This window comes from Solanum stenotomum, chromosome 5, assembly GCF_019186545.1.
Source record: "Solanum stenotomum isolate F172 chromosome 5, ASM1918654v1, whole genome shotgun sequence".
Lineage (NCBI taxonomy): Eukaryota > Viridiplantae > Streptophyta > Magnoliopsida > Solanales > Solanaceae > Solanum > Solanum stenotomum.
This window is the reverse complement of record NC_064286.1, coordinates 30,226,262-30,250,200: the sequence shown is the minus strand read 5'-3', so window position 1 is coordinate 30,250,200 and position 23,939 is coordinate 30,226,262. Positions and strand designations below refer to the sequence as shown.

At 37.7% G+C, this 23,939-nt stretch overlaps 1 pseudogene; it reads right to left on the bottom strand.

Moving 5' to 3' along the window:
• Positions 1 to 540: 540 nt before the first annotated feature.
• On the bottom strand, positions 541 to 17,874 carry LOC125863848 (bifunctional L-3-cyanoalanine synthase/cysteine synthase 1, mitochondrial-like; annotated as a pseudogene).
• Positions 17,875 to 23,939: the final 6,065 nt, after the last annotated feature.

Here is a 23,939-nt window from a genome sequence, read left to right as displayed (position 1 = left end):
TGAAAAATATGCACTCACATATCTAGTACTTTAATTTGTTGCATATTACATATCTACAACCTCTTTTTTGTACTGTTAGCAAGCAATTATTGTGTTATAAAATATAAAATAAATATACGGAGAAGCCAAGGAGGTATATTCAACATTTTGTTTATATGTGTATATTATATTTCATCTACACTGTAATTTTACATCAATTGGTGCAAGTTCACACTTCATGTTAAAATTTTACTTTGATTTCCTTATTATATTTTAGGTTTTATTTTTTCTGTAAAATAAAGTCACAGTATTTGTAGACACATAAATTTCATTGGATTTAATTTATACAAAAATTGGATTAAATTTATATTTATTTGGGTTGAATGATCAATTTGGGCTTTACAAATAAAATTTCCATTTTTATTAACTTCAAGTCCAAGGTCCATTTCACCTTGAAGCCCAAACTCATGTCACATGTCACAGTGATTAGGCATCCAAGACCAACAAGGTGACGCCACGTGTCCAAATGAGGTGGTAGTCCCAGTCATATACAAGAACCAATCACAGTGCGCCAAGTGTCAAAATGACATCCTTTGACCAATAATATGCAACCTTGTCCACCCCCTATAAATATAAATAGGGGATGGACATGACATTCTAACGGGTATAAAAAAACCTCTTCAACAAGCATTCTGCAATTGGAGAAAGCTACAACACCAACTACATAGCTCTTCGAAGGAGTGGTCAACGGAGTTTTTCCCGGAGATGGACTTGCAATGACGAAGTGCTTCCCGACATTTCTGTAGATCAAATACATCTCAAGGAGGTCTACATCATCCTACATTCGTGAAATACACTACTGAATGCCCTCGAATCAGGGAGAAATTTAGGAGAAAAGAATCAAGAAAACACCAGAATTGTACTCACAACGATTCATTAATAAAAACCACATTTTTCTTTTATTTATTTTGCTTGAAGTTAATTTTCAGTACTTACAGAAATTTGTTGCGAACAACTTTGGCACGCCCAGTGGGACCAATTCTGCTCTTCATCTCTTCCCCCTACAAATAAAAAAACAACAAGTTCAACTTTGCAATGGCCTTCTAGAAGATCAATGATGTTTCATGTAAAGACTCTATTGTTGCCACATTAGTTGATTTTAGTGATATTCATCCAATCACTCGACACGAACTCATTGATGGTTGACATAACTGACATGGACAAGAAGTTCGCAATGATGGAGCAAACCATTGAAGCCTTGAAGAAGTCTATTGATGAGAAAAATCACCAAATCGCCAAACTTATACGCAAGATCTCTACAACTCTAGAGAGTCACATCACATTCTAACAACGCAAGAAAAAGTTGATATTTATTCTCCGCCAAGCCAGTTGACTCTCAAAGCGCAAAACATTCTGCTTAAGTGGCTACTCTAACATTTCAACAACTATAAGATATGATCATAAACACCATTAAAGCTCAATATGGTGGTCCACCACAAAGTTCCTTAGGATATTCATAGTCGTATTCTAAGCGAATCGAGGGTTTACTGATGCCAATTGGATATCAACCACCAAAACTGCAACAATTTGATGGAAGGGGAAATCCAATGCAACAAATTGCCATTTTGTCGAGACTTGTAGCAGTTCCGGTACACATGGTGATATTCTTATCAAGCAGGTTGTTCGTTCTTTAAAAGAAAATGCCTTTGATTGGTATACAGACTTGGAGCCTCAATCAATTGATTGTTGGGAGCAACTAGAAATAAATTTCTCAATTGTTTCTACAGTACCCGTCGTACAATGAGCATGATAGAATTGATAAACAAAAAACAAAGTAAGGATGAACCCGTAGTGGACTACATCCATCGTTGGCGAATTTCGAGCTTAAATTGCAAGGATCAACTTTCTGAAATCTCTGCAGTTGAAATTTGTATACAAGGAATGCATATGATTGGCCAAAGGAGATATATTAAATATATTGTTTATATGAGTATATTGTATTTCATCTACACTATAATTTTATATCAATTGGTGCAAGTTCACACTTCATGTTAAAAGTTTACTCTAATTTCCTTATTATATTTTAAGTTTTTTTTTTCTGTGAAATAAAGTTAAAGTATTTGTGGACACATAAATTTCATTGGATTTAATTCATGCGAAAATTGGATTAAATTTATGTTATTTTGGGTTGAATGATAAATTCGGCCTTTACAAATAAATAAGTCCATTTTTATTAATTTCAAGTCCAGTGTCCATTTCACCTTGAAGCCAAATCTCATGCCACATGTCAGAGTGACTAGGCATTCTAGATCAACAAGGTGACGCCACGTGTCCAAATGAGGTGGTAGTACCAGTCATATACAAGAACTAATCACAATGTACCAAGTGTCAAAATGACATCCTTTGGTCAATTATATGCAACCTTTTCCACTCCCTATAACTATAATTAAGGGATGGACATGACATTCTAAGGGGCATCAAAAAAATTCTTTAACAAGCATTCTGCAATTGGAGAAAACTACAACACCAACTACATAGCTTTTCGAAAGAGTGGTCAACAGAGTTCTTCCCGGATATGGACTTGCTACGACAAAGTGCTTCCCAATATTTCCGGAGATAAAATACATCTCAAGGAGGTCTACATCATCCTACTTTAGAGAAATTCGCTACTGAATGCTCTCGAATCATGGAGAAGTTTAGGAGAAAAGAATCAAGAGAACACCAGAATTGTACTCACAACGATTCATTAATAAAAATCACATTTTTCTTTTATTTATTTTGCATGCAGTTAATTTTTAGCGCTTACAGAAATTTGTTGCGAACAAATTTGGCATGCCCAGTGGGACCAATTCTGCTCTTCATCTCTTCCTCCTACAAATAAAAAAACAACAAGTTCAACTTTGCAATGGTCTTCGAGAAGATCAATGATGTTTAATATAAGGATTATATTATTGCCACATTAGTTGATTTTAGTGATGTTGATCAAATTACTCGACGTTAGTTCAAGAGAAGTTCCTTGAAAGGATTTGAATATTTCACCTCCTGGGAGATTCCATGAAAGAGCAAGTCTCAAATGACACTAAAAAATGCAATCCGCAGGGGCGAAATTGCATCTTAGTGGTTTGATGAACTTTCTTACTCTAGCTTCAACTTTGGTGAATCTAAAAATTCAACAGATTCTTCAAATTCAAAAAAGGTGAACTCATTGATGGTTGACGCAACTGACATAGACGAGAAGTTCGCAATGATGGAGCAAACCATTGAAGCCTTGAAGAAGACTTGATCAGAAAAATATCCAAATTGACGAACTTACAAGCAAGTTAGATCTCTACAATTCTAGAGAGTCACATCACCTTCTAACAACACAAGAAAAAGTTGATATTGATTCTCCCCCAAGCCAGTTGACTCTCAAAGCACAAAACATTCTGCTTCAGTGGCTACTCTAACAGTTCAACAATTACAAGATATGATCATAAACACCATTAAAGCTTAATATGGTGGTCCAAACCAAAGTTCCTTAGGATATTCGAAGTCGTATTCTAAGCGAATCGAGGGTCTACTGATGCCTATTAGATATCAACCACCAAAACTGCAACAATTTGATGGAAGGAGAAATCCAAGGTAACATATTGCCTATTTTGTCGAGACTTGTAGCAGTGACGGTACACATGGTGATCTTCTTGTCAAGCAGTTTGTTCATTCTTTAAAAGAAATGCCTTTGATTGGTATACAGACTGGGAGCCTGGATCAATTGATTGTTGGGAGCAACTAGAAAATAAATTTCTCAATCGTTTCTACAGTACCCGTCGTACATTGAGCATGATGGAATTGAAAAATACAAAACAAAGTAAGGATGAACCCGTAGTGGGCTACATCAATCGTTGGCGAATTTTTGAGCTTAAATTGCAAGAATCAACTTTCTAAAATCTCTGCAGTTGAAATTTGTGTACAAAGAATGCATTGTGACGATTTTTTTAGTTCTATAGTAATGATAGAATGTAAAGCTAATTACCTGGTTTTCCACCATTCAATACATGGCTTTCAGCTGGCTCAATTATCTAGTAGGATAGGAGAAAATATGTAAGAGAGATGATGTTATGTTGTATTCACATTAAGCTCGTAATCACACAATAAATTTATTGACAGGAAAATACCTTGACATTCTGATTTTTCGATTTCAGAGACTGTGCCTCCACTTCCTATTCCCATGACAAAGATGTCAACATTACCTTGAGTATCTTCCCAAATTTCAGGGTCAGTATTCTCATAATGAACTTGTGTCCAATGTCAATGTTGAATATTTGTTTTCGATGTAACAGAAAAGAATTAAAAATGCCCCTTCCAGTTTATGGAACACCTTAATTGTAATCTTCGTTGTACTTTAAGGTCATTCATAGTGGGACCAACTCTTGTAGAAGGGAGTCAATTGACACTCAATCGTTGAAAAATTACTCTACGTAGGTAAGTCAGATATTAGACTAAGGGTTAAACTAGCTAATGTTATAAAGCTTGATATGACGAAGACTTATGATAGAGTTTCCTGGTTATTCCTAACTAAAGTTTTAAGAAAGATGGGGTTCTCTAATATTTTTGTTGATATGATATGGAGACTTGTAGCAAGTAACTCGTATTCAGTTTTATTGAATGGGCAGACGCATGACTTTTTTCACTCAACTAGGGGAGTAAAACAAGGAGAACCTCTATCTTCTACTTTATTTATACTTGTTGTTGAAGTCTTAACGAGATCCTTAAATGAGATATTTGAGGATGGATTGTAAGCTTGATATGGTATGCCTAAATGGAGTGCAAATTTAAATCATCTTGCTTATGCCGATGATACCATTATATTTGCATATGCTCATAGGGATTCTTTGAGAATGATCATGAAGACTTTGCAGGAGTATGAAACTCAATTAGGGCAGAAGATTAATAAAGCTAAAAGTGCATTCTATATGCACTAGAATGTGGCCAATGATTTGAAAATGATGGTCGAGCATAGTACAGGGATGGCAAGAGGAAAATTCCCACTAATTTATTTAGGTTTCCCAAATACACATACCAGAAAAAGGAAGGACCACTATTTTGGTCTTCTTAAAAAGGTGAGAGACAAACTTCAAGCATGGAAAGGAAGAATGTTATTGTAAGGTCGGAAAACAACATTAATTGCAAGTGTTCTAGAGAGTATCCCTATTCATGTCCTTTCAGCTATTGTCCCNCCCCCCCCCCCCCCCAAAAAAAAATGTGTTATCAAAGAACTACACAAGATCTTTGCAAAGTTCTTTTGGAGCAATAAGGAAGAAGGGAGGAGTAAGCATTGGGTTTCCTGGGTTGACATGTGTTTTCCCAAAGAGGAAGGAGGACTTGGTTTCTGGTCCATGTTTGATGTGTCTCAAGCTTTGGTGGCGACTAATGCTTCCGAGATTTGGACTCATTTAGGTCTTTGTTTATATAGATTAAGTGTCCTCAAATGCTTATTTTGTCCCAATAACTGATGTTAAATCCTTGGTTTTCAGGATTATGGATTGAGGAACAAAGGAAGGACACTAACAAGCAAAAGGAACAAACCAGGCTGAAAAAATGAAGCAAGGTGAGCCTGAGGATTTCCAAAAGCATTCGGCATGTCGCCGACTGGCTCATTAGACCGCCTAAAGTTTCAGTGTGCCAAGCCCTGAAGGAAAGAAACAAGTTGGGGATGGAAAGGAGCAGTCGGCGAATCACCGAGTGATTTCGAGAAGCCAAGATAGCTCGCCCAAAGTTACAAACCTTAAGAATACTGGTACCATGGAAAATGGGCGATGGAAGATACCAAAGGGTGGCTTGACGAGTGGTTCGGCCACCTCGACTTACTTCGCCAATTGACTCGTCGCAGAAATTGTTTTGGCGACTTTAAATACATTTTTGAACATTTAATTTAGTATCTTTGAGCATCTCGAGCCAGTTTTCTCTTGTTTTTCCTTATCTTTGAAGGATTGAACAAGTTCACTTTTGAGAATTTGGAAGTGGGTCTTTGAGAATCTTCAAATTAGAGCATTGTAAGGACGAAATCACTTTTACCCGGTTGACGGATAATCAATTTGGTAACAGTTTTTATATTTTTCTAATGTCTAGCTAAAACTCCAATTCTCGGGGTGTGATTATGTGATTATGGGCTGATTTAGCTTATGGGTGTTGCTAATTGTTAGTTTCAATGCTATTTAAAAGTGAGTTCAATTATTGATTGTGGTTTAATTTAAGAATTGTAGCTGTTCTATGTTTGTGTTCTTGGCTTGCTCAAGAGAGAGGTTTTAGAACTAAAATTATTGATTAATGGTCTGTGAGTATTGGGTTGACCTGGTCTCTGCTCGAGAGAGTGAATCTTAAACCCAATCCCACACATTTAGCTTAAGAGAGTGAATGGATTGGGTTGCTCTTATTTCTCATATTTGTTGATGTTTGAGAGAAATAACTTCATTCGGGGTAAATTCTACGAGAGAAAATTTACCTCCACTATAGCCTAGCCTACTCACTAATATTTAGCTATTTTCTAATAGTTGCAACTACCCATTTGTCCATATTAGCCTATAATAGATCATATCCCAAGAATTTGAATTGATCATTATTATTAACTCGTATTATTTGTAACTGTTTGTAATTGTTAATCAAAACCAAAATCCCCCCATTTAACATTTGTTTCACCCTTGAATTTGAATGATGTTTGTTTTCGATCATTTATATTCCTATGACTGATTTGACCATGTCCACACTTCCCAATTGGATCTGAAAAACGTACCGCTCCCTATGGGATTCAATCTCAGCTCATTTAGTTGGGTTATATACTGATTATGATCGTTGACACATAGAATTGGATGAAGTGTCTTTAGAACGTTAATCAAAATGGCACCGCTACCGGGGAGTGGTTTTGTTTGAAATTCTTTTGGTAAAGTTGAATTGTTTTCCTGTTAGTCATAGTTGAATCTACTTACTCTTAGTTTTGGACCACCCTCCTTCAAAGATGATTATTCTTAGGGATCACATCCTAGATTTCAAGAACTCGGAGGGTGAGACAATCCATGAGTCGTGGTTGAGATTTAAGGCACTATTGTTGCAGTGCCCAACTCATGGAATCCCAAATAAGATTCTATTGGGCTGTTTCTATAGAGGTATCGGTCCTTAGAACAGAGGAGTAGCTAACCACCTTTCTCTGGGAGGTCTAATACGACAACCCTATGCAATAGTATCCCAACTGCTCGATCGCATGACTAAGACCAACAAGGAGCAAGAAAGAGACCAGAATCTGGCCAAAATGTTGACTCAGCTGGATCTCTTGGCCAAAAAAGATCATGGAATTTGAAGTATTGTACAAAAAGAAAGATAGGTACATTCCTCCTCATGAGTGTAGAAATCCCAAGGATTATGAGGGTGGGCAGATAGAAGAGATACTCTCGCTCATTCTCCACAACGTCGAAGAACACGACAGTGTGTTGAAAGAGATAAAAGAGAATGTCTCAATGTTAAATCAGATGACTGCTTCTCATTCCATCTCTATTAAGCTACTGGAGACCCAAATGGGTCATATATATGTTGTCTCGTCTCTACCCAAGACAACAAGGGGGGGGGGGGTTGCCTAGTGATACTATGGCAAACCCCAAGAATGAAGTTTGAGTGGGTACTTGCGTCGTGCGATAACATTAACTAAGGCGCTTTTTGGGAGTCAACCCAAGTTTTTATTACTTTTTGTTTTGATTTTTAATAACGGGTGTTGATTGTTCATGTGAAAAAGTGGAATGTGTTTGAAATATACAGGTTGGTGAGCCAAGAGTCCAGTCGGCGAGTCTCTGAAAAGGTCGACGAGACCGACTTGGACCGCTGTTGGATTTAGAAAAATATCAAGTTAGAGTCTGTAAAACTCGTCGGGCCCATGGACGATCCGGCAACTCACCGAACAGGTCGGCGAGCCCAACTTTGTCCGCCGTTTGGACCCCCAAATTAACTGGAGGTCCTGTAAAACTAGGCGAGGTAAGTAGTTACTCGGTGGGTCGCCGAGTCGTTCGGCGAGGACGACTAATATCACCGAAAGGTCCGTGAACTGAACGGTTTTTAAAGGCGGTAGGTTTAAAGTTTAAAACTCTTCCACATTCCCTCACTTTTAGCCTCATACAATCACACCCATACTTTAAATTTTCTATATTCTTGCAGTTTTGTCGCTTGTTGCTCTTTGATCTTGTGTTTGGAGTGAATTTTATTGCCGCCTAGCCTTACAAATTCATATTTTGGCATAAAGGTTGATTTTCCGAACCCCAAACTCTTGAATAGCAGTTAAATTCTAATGCATTTATATCAATTGTGTTGATGTCTGTTGGGCCTCTCTAAAATCGTAAATGTGTGCTAGTTTGCCTTTCGTATTTTCATAATTGTGCTAAAATTGCCTAAATGGTCGATTTCCCAAATTTTATGCTTTAAAATTGATCTTAAGCTTGTGGGTTGTGTTAAATTGTTGTTAAGTCTAGTCGGGTGAAGTTTGAGTAACCCCAATTGTGCCAAATGACGCACGTTGCCCAATGATGGAGCGTTTGACGTCATTCTAAAGGGCTAAAGTCGTCAAATGGCCAATTTTGGCCAAACCAGGGGAAGCCTGAGTACCCCGGTGGCACGGGTATTATGGATCTGGGATTAATTGATTGAGTATGTTATTTTATTTTATTTTTAGGGGCTGCGTGCTTGATGTTGGGAAGCGGGGTTGAATATTGGCACGTTGGCCAGTTTGGCAGGCTGGGTCGAGCTCGCCGAACCACTCGGCGGTTCGCCAAAGTCCCCCCTGATCGACTATAATTTCTTGTTTTGATTGAGTTTGGTTCTGTAACTTTTGGCGAGAAGCCTGAGCTCTCTAAGTTCACTCGGCGACTCGCGAAAAGTCTCCATTGATCGCTCTTTCTGTGCCCTTAACCCCTAAAACATACTGTAACTTTTGGTGGGCTAGTATGAGTTTGACGAATGGTGTCGGTGATTCACCGAAGGGCCCTAAACATCGACCTATCATTTATTTGGTAAATTTTCAGGCCAATCCTTTGGCAAGCCTGATCTGACTCGCCAAATTGATTCGGTGACTCACTGATCGATTCGACGAGTCTTCCTACAACTTGATTTCTGCAATTTTTCTTGGATTAATTCTAAAATGTTTTTTATGTGTATTGAAGATATGGCTAGAACAAAAGTAGCAAGTCGAGACATGCCGCCCCGCAAGAGGGCAAAGGAAATAACTATCAACGAGGATGCAGCTACATCCAAAGCAAAGGCCACAAAATTTCCTACTACTAGTGGGAAGGGTAAAGGAAAAGGAAAGGCACCGGCTCCTGAATCACAGGAGGTCAGCTCCGATAGTGAAAGAGTATATGCCACTCACCTCACCACTTCTAAGAGTAAGGGTGAGCACCAAGACCCTCAGGCTAGCATTTCTGAGCCTGGGGATGAGCAGCTATTATTAGCCCAGAGAGCTAAAATGCGCTCCAAAAGGTTGAATGATCCGTCTAGGATCAAGGCATCCTAGGGCATCGCTCCTCTTCCCATTCCAAATCAGGTTGTGGTCCCAGCACCACCTGCACAGGGTCCTCCTCCCCGGTCTATGAATAGACTAAAGGCTGAGGGATTAAGGACCATAATTGAGGAGAAGAGGTTGTCTACAGATGGAGTGATAGACAGATATCCAGAGATCTAGAACACCTTGAGGTCCCAAAAGCTCCATATTTTCACGAGACCCCATGGCCCTTACATTTCTAATTGGGCCTGTGAGTTTTACACTACCTATGGAGCTCTAGTGCCACAAGGGAAGAGGAATGCATCCACATTCAAGTCTGTAGATTATGTGGTTGTAACAGTGAAAAAGGTGAAGTGTGACAGTATTGACATAAATGTTGTATTGGAATGCACTGCCAATATTGCTGATGACTACCAATACATGATCAAGAAAAAGTCCTTGGAGACTATGAAAGAATGGTTGGCTCCTCTGTTGTCTGATGGTACTCCAAGGTGGGTCGAGGCTGGAGTGTAGACTGACAAGAATGACCTCAATGTGGTAGCGAGGTGCTGGTTTGGCTTCATCAGCAGCACCATTATGCCCTCTCAAAATGAGTCTATCCTCCTCCACACAAAGGGGGCTTGTCTTGGTTCCATCATTACAGGAAAGCACATAAACTTAGGCATGATTATCGCACAAGAGATGGCCATGAGGGCCAAGCAGCGCCAAACCTCCCTCCCTTTTTTCGGTGTTGATTACCGAGTTATGCAGACGAGCCCAGATGCCCGTGATGAAAGGAAGGACGTAGAAGTGATTCCCACCCCCTGTACTGACATTTAGCGGATCGAGGCTTAGTATTTAAAGGATGAGGCTGAGAAGAAGAAGGAAACCCCGGTGGATTCTTCCTCTGCTATGGACAGTGAGACTCTACTTGTAGAGGCAATATTGCCTACTCCAGCCACTGGGCCTTCAGGTATATCTAGTGCTGCCCCTTCCATGACTCCGAGTTCCTCTACCTATCCTTTGCCCCTAGGTCTGGTGCTAGTGCTGCTGCTTCCCGACCTCCACTCACCTAGGCTGCGATACTATGGATGGGGCAGTTAGCCCATTCTGCTGATAGGCGTGCCTCCATACTAGAGGCTACAGTCCCTGGGATGATTGAGAGATCCCTCACTATTGCTATGAAACCTCTTAGTGTGTCTATTGATGCCCTTGTGGCAAAGATAGCGGTGTGTGAGCGAGGTCAAGGGGCCACTGATGAGGTGACGACCCTAAAGTCCGCAATTGCTGAATTGAGGAAGGACGTGGACCAGCTAAAGTCCACAGACATGTGTATGATATTTTGGACTGTGGAGATCCTAATGTGCCAGTTGACTCTGATGTGCCTCCGGCTACCACTGGAGATGAGATTCGAGCTGATGAGGTGGCTGATGCCGAGTCTGAGGTTGAGACTAATGAGGAGCAGCTCGGTGTCGATGAGGAGACTACATATGAGGGCCTTACAGAGGTTGAGGAGGCTATGGTGGATTCAGCCGTGCAAATTTCATTGGCAGATACATCCATAGCAGGCTCTAGTGGAGCTAGTGCTGATGTGACCCCGGACATTGATTCCCCAACAGATGGAGCGAATGTGTAGACATGACCTTTCTTTACCTCCCTCTCTATCGTTTTTATTGACTTTTGATTTTGTTTATTGCATTTGAGGACAAGCACCTTTTTGTTTGTGGAGGGGTGAGGTATTTCCATACCTACCTCTTGTGCCTATATTTTGTAAATATTGGGTTTTGTGATTTATACTGTGTTTTTGGTTTCTATCTTGTGGATGTTTGAGCTTACGGATTCTTATTATGAATGAAAATGGTTTTTGACCTATGCAAATTTTTTGCCACTTCTTATTGCGTGTGATTGTGGTTGTTCTTGAGCAAATTTGAGTATCTGTTATGATCAATACCGATGACTTGAACAGTGCTCTTAATCAAACAAAAATGAATGCCCGGCTACGATGAGGCCAAATGAAGTTGTATAGACAATATGTGAACTTTTTTCATCTCATTGTGACTAGTCGGTTATCGAGTGGAGCCTCTTGTGATGAACATTACACACTAGCAAAAATGTGGAGTCTCGTTTGATATTGGTGTCAATGCCTTGTATGATGAGCTTACCGTGAACCTTGTGTGATGACACCTAGAATTTTCCCCATTGGTCCGGGTGACTAAGTGATGTAAGCTCTTGAAATGATCTTAGCCAACAATTTTGAAGAGTGAAACAATCTGACAATATACCTCTTTTTGTGGCCAACCTTGTGAGATGTGTAAACTCTGCTTGAACCCCTTTGAGCCTTATCCTTTTCTTGGAAGAAAGTTGATGCAATTGTGACCCCTCTTTGTTCATTCACCCATAATCCTCATGAAATGTGGTTTGTTTGAATAATCATCTTAGGCCAAAAGCCTAAGTTGGGGGTGTGGTGAAAAGAGAAAGTAAATCAAGAAATTTGAAGAATTACCCTTTTGAGTCATAATCTTGAAAAAGATGGAACCCCTCCATATAAAAAAAGAGAAAGAAAAGAAAAAGAAAAAGAATGAAAAAGTTGTGAAATAAAGTTTTGAAAATGCAAAATAAATGGGGTGTCCGAAAACTCATTAAAAGTTGAATAATGGGGTGAATTTTGAGCATGAGCAAAAATTCTGAAGAAAAGGAAGAAAAGTGATATTCAGACCACATTTCATGAGGGTAGCAGCCACTGAGCCTAAATGATCATACCCTTACACTCAGCCTCGTTACAAGCCTTGAAAAGACCTTTTTGATCTTGAGTGAGCTGAAAGTAGTGTTGATTGTGAAATAAGGGCAAACCTATGGGTGAAGTCATGCATGTGTTCATTTTTGTGAGTGTGAGAGTTGTATGTGATTCAGGAACTATAAATTGTTGAAGAGTTGTGTGTAAATAGGGAATCATCATTGTTGTGAGGGCATTTTAGTACCTTTGTCAAGCTTGAACTTGCCTTTGAAGGAAGTATTGTGAACTTGAGCATCTTTGATAATGGTGAGTCACACCTTCAATCTTTGAGTGCACAACTGATCTTTGCATGAGTAAGTTGAGTCTTATTGTGTGCATTCATGATTGAGTCTTATGTAACACTATTTGAGACATCCTTTTTGAGCTGCTGAACTTGAGTTTTACTTGAGGACAAATTTTTTTTTTAAGTTGGGGGTGTTGATGAGTCTGAGATTTGGACTCATTTAGGGCTTTGTTTATATAGATTTAGTGTCCTCAAATGCTTATTTCGTCCCAATAACTGATGTTAAATCCTTGGTTTTCAGGAATATGGATTGAGGAAGAAAGCAAGGACTCTAACAGGCAAAAAGGAACAAACCAGGTTGAAAAATGAAGAAGGTCGATCCAGAGGATCGCCAAGAGCATTTGGCGTGTTGCCAAGTGGCTCATCAGACCACCTAAAGTTCCAGTGTGCCAAGCCCTGAAGGAAAGAACCAAGTTGGCAATGGAAAAGAGTAGTCGATGGATCACCGAGTGATTCCAGTAGCGAAGATAGCTCACCCAAAGTTATAGACCTTGAGGATGCTGAGTACCAAGGCAATAGGAAGATCGAAAATACCAAAAGTCGGGTCACCGAGTTGTTTGGCGAGCCCAACTTACATCGCCAATTGACTCTTCGCAGCACATTTTTGCCGACTATAAATACGTTTTCGAACATTTAGTTTAGTATCAATTACTCTTTAGAACAATCTATTATTAAGTTTTGAGCATTTGGAGACAGTTTTCTCTAGTTTTTCCTTAGCTTTGAAGGATTGAAAAAGTTCACTTTTGAGAATTTGGAAGTGGGACTTTGAGAATCTTCAAATTGGAGCATTGTAAGGACGAAATCACTTTTACCCAACTGATGGATAATCAATTTGGTAACAGTTTTTACCTTTGTATAATGTCTAGCTAAAACCCCAATTCTTGGGGTGTGATTATGGGCTGATTTAGCTTATGGGTGTTGCTAATTGTTAGTTTAAATGCTGTTTAAAACTGAGTTCAAGTATTAATTGTGGTTTAATTTAGAAATTGTAGTTGCAAATGCAGTTCTACGTTTCTGTTCTTGGCTTGCTCGAGAGAGAGGTTTTAGAACTAAAATTATTGATTGATGGTTTGTGGTATTAGGTTAACCTGGGTTCAGCTCGAGAGAGGGAGTCCTAAATCCAATCCCACACATTCATCTCGAGAGAGTGAATGGATTAAGGTGTGGGATGCTCTTATTTTGCATACGTGCTGATGTTTGAGAGAAATCACTTGATTCGGGTTAAATTGTTCGAGAGAAAATTTACCTCCACTATAAACTAGCCTACTCACTAATATTTATCTATTTCTAATAGTTGCAACTACTCATATGTCTATATTAGCCTATAACCGATCACATCCCAAGAACCCGTCTCATTATTGTTAACTCGTATTATTTGTGACTGTTTTTTATTGTTAATCAAAAGAAAAATTCTCCATTTGACATTCGTGTCACCCCTGAATTTGAATGATGTCTTTATTTAATCATTTCTATTCCTTTGACTGATTTGACCATGTTCACACTTCTTAATCAAATCTGAAACACGTACCTCTCCTTGTGGGATTCGACCCCAATTCATTTAGTTGGGTTATATACTAATTTACGATCGTTGACACTTAGAATTGGATGAAGTGTGTTTGAAACGTCAATAAGAGATTTAGAACAATAGGCTCTTTATGGATAACTTACACGTGGATCAATTACTGTAAGAAACAAATTACTTCTTTAGTTCAATGAAAAGGTGGATCACAGGTGTGGAAAATGATTTTAGAAAAAAGAAATTTACTTGAGAAGGAGATGTGGTGGGAACCGAGAGAGTGTTCAACTAGTATTTGGTATGATAACTAGACTAAACTTGGACCTTTACACCAAAGCATTCAGGAAGATATTCAAATAAATCACTCAATATCTGATATTAAAGAATTTATGGGAGCTGAAGGTTGGAATTATGAGAAAATGGAATCATATATTCCTTTTTCTATAGTGGAACATGTGAGGAAAAATATGGATTATGTTGAATTTACAAATCAAAGTGATAAACCATGGTGGATATTGAATAGCACTGGAAATTTTACAGTGAACAGTGAATGGGTGTTATTGAGGATAAAAGTTACATTATCCTATCAGTTTAGCCAAATATGGGTAAAGGGTCTTCCTTTCAAGATTTCCTTCTTTATTTGGAGGTTATGGAAAGAAAAACTTCATGTGGATGAAGTTTTGGCTAACTGTGGCATAGCAGTAGTATCAAGATGTTCTTGTTGCTACAATCTACAAGTAGAGACGATTGAGCACCTTTTCTTGACAGGAGATTTTGCTACAAAAATATGGGAGTAGTACTTTAATGGTGCAGGGCTAGAGGGCCCATGGATTCAGATGAAGCAAGCAATATTCAAATGGTGGGATGAACCACGAAATGCTAAGATCAGAACCATTTTCCAAGTCGCTCCTATCATTGTGTTGTGGTTTATCTGGAAAAGAAGAAATATTGTATTACATGTGGGGACATATTCTCTTGGGAAGGTGATTCATGACATAAATGATACTATCTTTAAGTTAACTAGAATGAGGTATCCTTGGTTTCAAAATTTACCTAAATCCTAGCCACTTCTAGTACTCCTGCTGGAAAGATACAAACCAAAAACAGAATATAAATTGGTGAACTAGCTTTGTCCACCACCTGGGCGGTTCAAATGTTACACAAATGGTGCTTCAAGAGGAAATCATGGCCCTAGCTCAGCAGCCTTTTGCGTGAGAAGTGAAAATAGGGATGTACTAGGAGCTAAAGGTATCAAATTACCTGACACTTCTAACAGTATTACAGAAGCTATTGCTATCAGAGAAGGGTTCAAATTCTGTATTGACAGGTACCTCACTCCTATCATAATTGAGAAAGACTCCCTTACCATGGTGAATATTTTGGATGGTATTTGGAAAGTTCCATGGAGTATGACATTGGAGGTCAACTCGATAAACAAATTAAGGGAAGGAGTGGTGGTTACTATTCAACATGTCTTGAGAGAAGGGAATACTCTGGTGGATATTTTTGCTAACCTAGTTTTTGATTTTGTAGGTGATTTTCAGATAAATAATTTTTAAGAAGTCCCATCTTATGGGGAAAAAATCATTAATCTAGCATAAAGCATAGACAGTAAGATTTTCATATCATAAGAAGTTAATAGCATTGTACATTAATGTCAATTGCCTGAAGCTATTTCATGATTGGTCGATTGGAACCATCACACCTGGTGAGAGCTTAAGGTGTTCGTGGTGGTTACACACAAAAGCAAATAGAAATATTGTGCAGTATGAACATCTGCTATCCAATAATCTTTCTATCTATGTGCTACTTCAAGTATTTGTAGAATTATTATCTATCAAGTTAATGTACATAATATCATTGGACATTTCATCTAATGACATCTTTCTAAAGTCTGGTATTAGCCTCTACGGAAGCTCATTCACTAGGAAGGATGACAAGAGATGAGGTGTTATCAGTTTCCACAAAGAGAGTACAAATCTGAAAAGTATAGTTAACAAGATAAGTGGTCGAAGCTCAATCTAATAGATTTAATGATCTTGCAACACACCGTCCCCAATTGCTCAGACGAATCTTCAACCGCCATGTCTAAAGAGCTCTCGCTATGATGGTAGCAGTGATGGATGACTTATGTCTCAAATCGAAGTCACAAAGATGAAATCTTAAAAGGCATCTGTTGATGCTGAGCTAAGAAGTCCAAACATTGATGAAGTTCTTGAAAGGTTTCCTATTTGATTTCTAATGTTTATTGTCTTCTATTAGGTTGTTTTAATTTGTTTCATTTAAGTGTTAGAAGACTTTGGGCATTTGGACCGAGTCTATTGAAGTTGAAGTGGGCCTTTTGGCTTTTTCTTAATAAATTATGGTCATTGACCATTTTTATTAAAAAAAATATATATCTTTTTTTAATGTATTTATATACTAATGTTGAATACCTTTGGCTTCCTCATGTATTTACTTATTTAAATTGTTAAATCTCCTTGGTGAAAATTAATCCTGGCTCCACCATCGCATTAATCATCTCTTACTTTCCCTTAACTCAGAAGGAGCTTCCCGTAGACCCTAACCAAAGTGCAAGAGTAGAGGGCATGCATTTGAGCCTGATCTCTAAAATAGTGAAATCCACGTTGGAGCTCCGTCGAGGTCAAGGGCAACTGCGAGATAATTTGCTAATGACAAAGACAAGACACTTGGCCTAACTCAACCCCAAAATCTACTTTATGATGATGGTAAGATTGTTCAAGTCCGTATAAGCAGACCACCAATTCATTCTCCAAAGATTCTAACGCCCCCCCCCCCACGCTCAGGCCCAACTAAAGTGTAGATCGTTAACCCAAACTGGGAATGAACCTTATTCTAATAGCATGAAAACATGACACTTGAACCTAACTCAGACCCAAAAACTAGCTTATGAGGGACCAGTTCATTCCCTAATGTGGGAATCTAACATACTCTAAAAATATGAAATAATAATAGAAGAATAACATATCATAAAATACAATATAAGGATAAATTTGGACATTTTCCTATAATGGAAAGTCTAGTGATAGATGAGGGGATGGGGGAGGGAGCAAAATGAAGATGTAAATTACTTACTTGAGTATTGGCTGGATTGGAGAATTCTTGAAGCATATAAGCATTAAGTGTAGATTCCAAAAGATCATAAGCTTTCTTAATAGTTCCTCCCATTCCTTTAGTTGGATCAGTGATCACTAAATCAGCTCCAAATGCTCTCATGGTTACCCTCTTCTCCAAGCTTCTGTAGGATGGCATTGCTAAAATCATTTTGTAGCCTTTCATGGCAGCCAAAAATGCCAGACTTATTCCCACATTCCCTGACGTTGGCTCGAATAGTGTTGTTTGCATATCATCCATAAAAAAAAATAAAATAAAATTAAAAAAAAAAAAAAAAAGTATATATATATATATATAAGACATGCATAAAATCTATGCAACTTGTATCTCGTTCATATTATCTGTCTTTTAAGATTTTCGTACACCTCTTAAGAAAGAGCCATGTTTACTTACTTTTGGGTGATTAATCCTTTCTTTTCTGCATCATTAATCATAGCAAATGCTGGTTTGGTGGAAAAGGAAAAACTTTTTTCAAATTTTGAAATGAAACATGTCCAAACGTTCACTTCATATTTAGAAAAAAATCACAAGAAGTAAAAATGAAAGAAAGTAAATTCCCAAATAATTTTCCTATCTTTGATACTAGAAGTAGGTTGCATCATTTCTTGTTTAACAACAATATAAGCACCACATCCATCACTCACTTTGTTAAGATACACCAATGGTATTTTCCCAATGAGCTGAACTGTGGAAAGATTACAAATCAATCGTATAATTTGCATAATCAGGTCTTATATAATGTAATTATAGATAGATCTTCATCACAATCATTAATTGGTTATATAATAAAATTTGAACTATGTTAAAGTGTATTTTTATAATGTTGTGCATAAAACTTAGAAGGTAAAGTTGTTCTCATGTGATCAAGAGGTCACTGATTTTAGTCGTAAAAACAATCTCTTGTAAAAATTAAGGGTAAGATTTTGTAATAGACCTTTGTAATTCGATCACTTTCCGAATCCAGTGCATAGTAAGAGCTTAGTGTACTTATCTAACTTATTTTTAACAAATAATCCATCCATCACAACAAATAAATGAATGTTCTCATTTTCCACTCAACTTTGAACGAAAAAGAACATTAAATTAGCGTAATGATGATTACGGTTCTTGAGCTGATATCATATATTCTTATAAGTGGGAGGCTCCAAAGTAAAAAATGGAATTACCATTTTGCCCCTCTACTAAATTAAAATTTGACTAAATATAAATATTTTAATTACATAATGGTAGAATTTGAAGTCCTTAAGCCCTTTAATAATTAAATTATCATTTTCTTGATAAATGAGTACATTCATATTGCTTTTAATCGTAATCATAAATCTCCTAATGGAAGAATTTGAAAAGTTATGATATGGAAAGTCATTAATCACTTTAATGTATGTCAGAATTAAAATTTTAATTGAAAGGGTCATTTCCTAATGCTATTTAAGAACCAACTTACAAAGATCGAAGCTCACAATAGGAAATTGAATTAAGGAAATTGCACAATTCAACATGAGAAGATAAGAGAGTACGAAGTTGAAAGTGAGGATTGTTGAAGGAAGCTGATGGAACATGTCGAAGGAACAAGTTAAATGGAGCTGACTGATGAGTTAAAGTTGGAGTTACACTAGGACTAGACTACTGAATTCTAATTAATGTGCAAATCTATGTTTTGTATGACTAAAGTTGATGTAGTCGACTAGGATAAGGTGTAAATAATATATTTGTGTTGTATTAGGATTCCTAGTGTAACTAGTATAGGACTCTTCTCCTACATAAGGATTATGTAACTCAACAATTCAATTATCAATACAATCCTTGATTTCTCCATACTTTACATGATATTTCCACATGGTATCAGAGCATTAAAACTTTTTCACTTTTTAACGTATTAGATCAAAGTCAAAACAACCACAATATCAAATTGCAATGGCCCCTTCTACTAACACTCTTTCGACCTCCTCACTTCATCATCTTATTTCGTCATGTTCCATTAAACTTAAGCCAACAAATTATCTTATATGGAGGACACAAATGTCTCAGTTGATTCAAGTTATGAGATTAATCTACCTCATCACAGAGAATGAACCACCTAGAGGTATATGTTCCACTAGACAAACTACTGAGAATGTTGTACTAGGCGAGAAGGGTGCAGAAGACAACAACATTGTTGATGACTGGGAGGAGAAGGATGTGCTGCTAAGGAGTTGGATCTCAGGCACCTTGACAGAGGAAAGCATGTACCTGATCGTAGGCTGCTCAACTGCCAATGAGATGTGGGAATGCTTGGAAGAATCTTATCTTCAAGCAACAAAAGATAAGGAGTTCCAGCTCAAACAAAAACTACAAAGTGTGAAGCTAGGAACCAAAACGATTGATGAATATATTAAGGAATTCAAAGGCATATGTGATAGCCTTGCAGCCATTCACAAGCCTGTAGATGAGGATAAAAAAGTGATTAATTTTTCTAGATGTCTAGGTCTTAAATACAAGACCTTTAAGACTATCATGCTAGGTAAGGCACCATATCCTACTGTTAATCAATTTATTAATGCTCTCAGGGGTTTTAATATGAGAGAGGATGAAGAAGAAGTGCCACAACAAAACCATAACATGGTGTTTTCTGTCCAAAGAGGCAGGGGAAGAGGAAACTACTCTCAAAGAAGAGGAAACAATAACTTCAATTCTAGAGGAAGAGGCTTCAAGCCTGTTGGAAAGGGAACATACTCTTATAGCAGCAGAAACGGACAAGGTCCTCATAACAGTCCTTCAAATGGAAGTCATGAAAGGAACAATACTTATGTGTGTCAAATTTGTGGTAGGATTAACCATACTACTCTTTAAGTGTTTTTATAGGTGGGATTACTCCTACTAAGCCGCAGATGAACTACCACAAGCATTGGTTGCTACTAATCTACAAAATACTATTGATGACACCTTGTATGTGGACTCAGGAGCAAGCATCCATATGACACATAATTCAAGTATCCTAATTGATCTTAAACACTACAATGGACAAGATAAAATCATTATTGGGAATGGATCAAAGTTACACATAACACATGTTGGGAACATATCTGAATCAGTCCTAAAGTTAAAAGAACTTCTTGTAGTTCCTTAGATTAATAAAAATCTACTCTCAGTTAGTAAGCTTGCAAAGGATAATTGTTGCACTCTTGAATTTGATGAAACTAACTTTGTTGTAAAGGAAAAGAAGACAAGGACACTGGTGGCCAAGGGATCTAAAAGGAATGGACTCTAATCGTTGGAAGATAATAATCTATATGTTTTAATTGTTGCACCCTATTGGAACACGTCAAATAACATGTGGCATACTAGATTAGAACACCCTAGTTTGAAGTCTTTAAAAGTTTTGAGTAGTAATTGCTGCATCAATGTTAGTAGTCAGAATAAAATGCCTATTGTTTGTTCTAGTTGCCAGTTGGGCAAGAGTTGTAAACTTCCATTTGGTTTGAGAAATAAAATTGAGAAAGAACCATTATTGAAAATTTATTGTGATTTGTGGGGACCTGCTCCTATTGAATCTTCTCAATATATGAAATATTATGTCGTTTTTGTAGATGATCACACAAGATATACATGGATTTATCCACTGAAAAATAAATCTAATTCTTTGAGGTCTTTGTAAAATTCCATAAAATGGTGGAAAAAGAATTTTCTAAAGAAATTAAGATATTTTAGTGTGATGGAGGTGGAGAGTTTATCAAAACATACTTCATCAAGCATTTGGAAGATTGTGGCATTGTGAGATATATTTCATGTACTAACACACCTGAACAAAATAGTGTTTCAGAAAGAAAACATAGGCACATTGTGGAGACTGACTTAACTCTACTACTCCATCCTAACCTTCCTTTGTTTCTATGGGTTGAGGCTTTCCTCACTGCAATGTTCCTCATTAATAGACTGCCCTTCTCAGTCCTAAAGATGGTGACTCCATTTGTCAAGTTGTATAGAGAACAACCTGATTACAACAGCCTAAAAGTGTTTGGGTGTAGATGTTTTCCATATAACAAGGGTAGCAACAAGTTCAGTCAAAAGACTTATCCTTGTGTGTTCATATGATACATCAGCTTATAGAAAAGATATAGATGTTATCATCCTTCTACAAGGAGGGTTTACATATCCAGACATGTTGTGTTTGATGAAAACACATTACCCTATGTGTCTCCAAAACAATCTCACACGAACATTGATGTCTCACCTCACCTTGCTACTTTTGTTGAATCTTTCTCTAAACTGCAGGCACACGATAATTCAGGGGAAATTACTGGTGACAATGCTACTAAAACAACCCATATACTCCTTGATAACAAGAGTACTATTGACCTCTCAGGTGTAGGATCAGATGATGATCATGAGGAACAGGTTGACAATGATGACCCATACAGTAGTATTGAAACTCCAACTTCAAATTTCGGATCCGCTAGTGGCAATAAGGAACATGTTGAACTTACAGGTCCAGTCCAATCACCTGTTTTGGTCGATGTACCAGGTTACCATCAACCTGAGATACTACACTTCAATAAACAACTTTAGTTGATGTACCAGTTGAGGTACTTCCTACACCACAAGGGATTCATATGATCACTATACACAAGGCGAAGGAACATCATTTATCACTTGTTGCCCTCAGTAGCAAAGAAATTTTGAAGGAACCAAATACTACTAAGGAAGCACTTAGGTCACCTCATTGGCTTGCAGCAATGTAGGAGGAAATCAATGCCTTACATACTAACAAGACATGGATATTAGTGCCCAAATCTCATGGTATAAATTTGGTTGGCTCAAAATAGGTGATCAAGAAAAAATTAAAAGTTGATGGAACAATAGGTAGATACAAGGCCAAGCTTGTAGCTAGGGGATTCTAGCAGCTTGAAGGTGTAGACTTTGAAGAAACATTTAGCCCTGTGGTTAAAGCCACAACTATTAGGGTGGTTCTTTCCATTGTTGTAAGCTCAAAGTTTTAAGTTAGACATTTGGATGTCAAAAATGATTTTCTCCATGGTTTCCTACAAGAGGATATGTACATGAGTCAACCTACTGGATTTATTGATCCCAAGTATCCTCAACATGTGTGTCTACTTAAAAAGGCACTGTATGGTCTTAAACAAGCACCAAGAGCCTAGTTTTATAAGTTAAGCATGCATCTCTTACACCTTGGTTTACTTTGTAGTAAGGCTGACCCTTCCTTATTGTCATGACCTAAACCGTCGTGATTGACACCCACACTAACCCTCCGGTGGGAGAACCACTACTACAACCCAACTACACAACTTAACAAAAAAATAGACATTTAAAGATACGGAAGCAGGTTTAAATGTCTAAGGGAAAATCGAGTTCCCATAAATTCTGAAAGTTAACAAAAAATCTACTAAAATATTTGCGGAAAAACAACCCCTAGAAATTGAAAGTCAATGTATCAAAACTCTAATTACAACAATCTAAGAAGAAGGGGTATAACCCCGGAAGTTAAACATAACAACTATTTAAATAACTAGTCTAAGTCCGAAGGAAATGGACTAAACAAAATGAGAACTCATGGCAGCCTGGAAGAACTGGGTCACCCTTGAAATTCGGTCTCGATCAGTTATCTCCTAAATGAGGTCTGCCAGTAGCCGCCTCATGATGCCCTGTACTCAATAAAGAAAAAGCAAGTGCAGTATCAGTATACAATCACCGTGTACTGGTAGGATCACACTGCTATTCCAGTAAGTGAAACTGATATAAGCAGTCACAACATAGTAAACATGTCATGTACAAAAAAGAAAATATATATATATATATATATACACACACACATCGGTTATCATTTTAGGATCAACGTACAATTCCACATTCTCAATAACAAGTAGACATGACAATTCAATGGTCCTCTCATGGAACCCATACCCAAACTGTTAGTGGTGCCCGAACGTGACACTTGATCCCAATTAGTGTGTCGGAATGTGACACCCGATCCAATGGAACGTGACACCCGATCCAATAAACACAACCACAATCACATTAACACTCATAATGTACATACTCATAATCATACAATCAAGTGTTTAATCATGGAATACATTTGTTCATTCATACTCAATTCATTTGGTTTGATCAATAGTGTTTCATTCACATACATACATGCATTACAATGAAGCAATTAGCAACATACATCACACAAATATGAAATCAAACCATCACCTACCTCGAAACAAAGCTTGAATCCTCCTAAGACCCTTGATCCTTCCCTTTATGGATTCTTTCCGCTTGTTCTAGGTCTACAATCAATTAATATAATACAAAGATAAATTAATCAAGGTCTAATTACCCGGATCATAACAAACCCACTAACCCAAGACCAAACCCATGATCCTAATGAGCAGCTAGGGCTTTTTCCACCGTCAATTTCAGGCCAAAACCCTCCCATAACAATAATTACCCAAGAATCTAAGTTCTACGGATCGAAAGACAGATTAGGGGAGTAAAATTCTTACATTTAGAACTAAAAGTTGTGGAAAACTGTCAAGAACTCATCTTGGGTCATCTCCTAACTCTTAAGAATGAAGTTTGTAGAAAAATAACAAAATTGGGGTTTTTCCATGACTTAAGTCGTGACTGGACCGCTACAGCGAACCCCAATCCACCACAACGACCCCGCCTTAGTGGGAATAATCCCACCATAGCAGCTTGCACGGAGACAGAACCTTGGAATTTGAGTTCCAAACTCCCATTTCACAACACACCTTCAACCCTT